We start from the raw sequence: 4,073 nt of genomic DNA, 5'->3' as shown, positions 1-4,073 counted from the left end.
ATGAGAGAGAAACATCGATCAGCTGCCTCCTGCACACTCCCCACTGGGGATGTGCCCGCAACCAAGGTACATGCCCTTGACCGGAATCGAACCTGGGACCCTTGAGTCTGCAGGCCAATGCTCTATCCACTGAGCCAAACTGGTTAGGGCAATTAATTCCCTTTTAATGTGCACGAATTTCATGCACCAGGCTACTAGTTCATATATATGTATTTTCTTATTACAGAAAAGACTAATAACATAATCACTAACAGACTTTCAAGAATAAAAATATGTTACATCAGAGTAAAATTCTGTGTGGAAAAGTGCAATGGATTTCACAAGTTTAAGGAGAAAAAGGCACAAGATAAAATTCCAACTTTAAAGAAGACCTTATTTGTTTTTTTTATTTTTTAATGAATAATAGTGGGCATCTAGCTGCCATGGTACTTAGATTCTATTAAATACGTTTTTTTAAAATGTTACAAAGGATTTAAATGTTAATATATTAATAATCCAGATATTACATCCTTTGAAATTATTTTTAATATATTTTTATTTATTTCAGAGAGGAAGAGAGAGGGAGAGAGAGAGATAGAAATATCAATGATGAGAGAAAATCATTGATCGGCTGCCTTCTACATGCCTCTACTGGGAATCAAGCTCGAAACCTGGACATGTGCCCTGATGGGGAATCGAACCTTGATCTCCGTGCCCTGATGAGGAATCGAACCTTGATCTCCTGGTCCATAGGTTGATGCTCAAGCACTGAGCCACACCAACCGGACCTTTGAAAGAGGTCTGATGCATGAAATTCGTGCAAGGCGCTCGACTCCCACTGCTGCTGCCTCAGCTAGCTATGCCTCGGCTCCCCGCCTCCGCGGCATCGTCCAGAAGGTCATCCAGTCTAATTAGCATATTACGCTTTTATTATTATAGATTATAATACAAATTCTAAAACTGATTTGGGGAATACAGAAGCTAAAAAGTTTGAAGACTTCTGGCTGAAGACAAAATCAGGACATACTGGCCTATAGTAGGTGCATCAGTAATCTTTGCTGAATTTAATTAGCAACACATGTAAAAACCAGAGTCAGGGAGACCAACAAGAGATCGTTGCCATAGTTCATATTCACTGATGGACTGACCACTCTGTGTTGGGAACTGTAGGTACAATGTCTGATCTGGAAATCAAATAGTAACCACAGGCTCGCCCTAGTGGAGTTTACAGGCCTGGAGAAAGGCACGGAGGCCAAAACCAAGCCACTCGCTGGCTTATTTGCATGTCTGTGTTTTTAGCCCCTATATTCCTTTTAAAAAAAATAAGTCTAACTTGCTGAAAGTCTAAGTCCAAAAACTGAGTACTCAATTGCAGGATCTCCTTGAAACTGACTGATTTTGTTACCCAGCTCCCATTCACCACCAATTTATTAAAAATAAATATTTTTATTGATTTCAGGGAGAGAGAGAGAGAGAGAGAGAGAGAGAGAGGGAGAGAAACATCAATGATAAGAGAGAATCATTGATTGGCTGCCTCCTGCATGCCCCCTACTGGGGATTGAGCCCACAACCCACGCATATGCCCAGACTGGGAATTGAACCGTGATCTCCTGGTTCATAGGTAGATGCTCAACCACTAAGCCACACTGGCCAGGCAGGGAACACCCTTTTGATAAGGTGACATTTAAGCAGAAACATGAAGAAAGTGAAGAAGCAACATTTTTGCTCTGGGAAAGACTTTCTAGGCAGAGGAGCACAAGTGCAAAGGTCCTGAGGCAGGAGTATGCTCTGCATGTCAAAGGAGGCCAGTGTGACGGGAGTGAAATGAGTGGGGAAGCGTGAAAGGGGGGAAAAAGGAATACACTCAATCTCCCTCACCTTGCTTCATTTCTCTCTGTTGCACTTATCATTGCCTGTTTGTTGTCTGTCTTCCCTAACCAGAATACAAGCTGCATAGCAGCAGAGAGTTTGTTTTGTTCACGTCCGTCTTCTCAGTGCTTAGACCTGTCATGTAGTAGACAGTCATTAAATATGTACTGGATGGATGAATGAATGAGTGAATGAAACATGGCTTTTCTGGAGCTTAAAGGTTTATCATGACAACAGAAATTGGCCAGAGAAAAGAGACCTCAGCATGAACTCTCTGAACACAATATTCATGGCAATATCACACACACACACACACACACACACACACCAATACCCTGAAACTCCTGCAAATGTACAACAAAGGGAAATGATTAAGTGTGCCTGTAGGGTGGGAAAGTATGCATTCATTAAACATTAATTATGAATACAGCAAAATATTTATGGTATGTTAAGGAAAAGTAGTAGATTGTAAAACAGAACAGTTCTTTTTATTTTTTATTTTTATTGATTTCAGAAAGGAAGGGAGAGTTAGAAACATCAATGATGACAGGGAATCATTGATTGGCTGCCTCCTGCACGGCCCCTACTAGGGATTGAGCCCGCAACCCGGGCATGTGCCCTTGACCAGAATCGAACCCAGGACCCTTCAGTCCACAGGCCGACACTCTATCCACTGCGCAAAACTGGCTAGGGCAGAACAGTTCTTAATATAAAATTACTGTACCGCTATAATCACAGCAATGCAAAATGTGATTATATTTTGCAAAATGTAATTACATACCAAAGGACAGTTGATATTAAAACAAAATTTGTAACTGTGTTAGGCCTATTAGTGGGCTTATAGGTGGTTTGTAATCTTTTTCTCTTCACAATTTAAAAAAAAAAGTCCTGCATTGTTTTTTCCATAAAAGGAACATGTTTTAGCTCCCTGGGCACACTGGCTGAGGAAAATCCCAGCCCTGTGAAGTCAGCACCCAAGTTCCCCCAGAGACTCCCATGGGAGGCAGAGGGGTCCTGGGCCAGGCCCATGCACTTCTGAGTGGTAAGTGAAGCATAGAGCGTTTGCATGACTAACTTGGGGGAGGGGGAAACCACCAGGGAGTTGTTTCTATTTAAGCTCAGAGAAATGCAGAAGTAAATCTACTTGAGCCTAATTTGGTTTTAAAACGAAACCCACCAAGCCATGGAGTTTTTTTTTTGGGGGGGGGGGGGAGCTGGAGGGGGAGGGAGTCTGTAAGGAGGGAGAGTCAAGTCCGGGCTATAGTGACACTCACAGGAGAACCAAGCTCTTCCACGGGGTCCAGATTCCTGGGCCTCAGGCTCCTCAGCGGAGCCTCAGGGTTGGTGCAAAGGGTTCTGAAACCATAAACCACTGAGCATTGATGGACAGGCCAGCATTTCTTCCCCAAACTGTTATAAACTCTTCAGTCATCATACAAGCTATGGAACTTCTTCCCAGAAAAATGCACATGGACCCGCATTTTTTAGACAATTTCAGGGTTTCCACGGAGCCCCTGAGTTCTAGACCCTCCTCCTTGTCCCTGTACCTCTCCCCCGCCCCCCTTTAGGAATCTTGCTGGGCTTCAATAAATACAATGTCTTACATAAGATGCATACAATGTGTACCTTATTGTTCCAAATCTGTTGATTGGATTGTGATAAATAGATATAAATTCACTCAAAAGAAATACGGAATTCAGAGACTTCTTGGTGTTGTTATGCATGTTCTCCAGAGAAAAAGTAAACGCCTGTGCAGGTTCAGGAGCGTATTAAGAGGGGTCTCCTATCGCAGGGGTCCCCTGTCCCCGAAGCAAGCCTATCTCCCAGCGTCTCTTCCAAGAGAGTGGGTCCAGCCGGCCGTTCCTCTGCCCCAGGGCCCGGGCTCTGCAGGGCGCAGGGCTCTGGGAGGACCCCGGCTTTTCGGGCAGAGGGGATGGGAGAGTTGTCACGGAAATACTGCCAGCACTGGCTGACTCACATGTGTTTAAAGTTTTATTCTCCATTTATCACCGGGTTTTCCGGACGTAGATTGTCAGCGCGTGTCCAAAGAGTTACAGTCTGAGCTGGGCGCGACATACAGTCATTGGGGTCGCTCCGGGTGAGCGTGTTTGGATGGTGTCCCCAGGGCCCGGGGGCGTGGGCGACTGTCACCCTCCACCGCAACCCTCAGAATGTCCTGCCCTCGAGCTCCCTCGCCCGGGCGCGCCGGGGAGCTTAGCCCTAAG

Source organism: Myotis brandtii, unplaced genomic scaffold, assembly GCF_000412655.1.
Source record: "Myotis brandtii unplaced genomic scaffold, ASM41265v1 scaffold422, whole genome shotgun sequence".
Classification (NCBI taxonomy): Eukaryota; Metazoa; Chordata; class Mammalia; order Chiroptera; family Vespertilionidae; genus Myotis; species Myotis brandtii.
The sequence above is the reverse complement of the archived record's forward strand: the minus strand, read 5'-3'. Positions refer to the sequence as shown.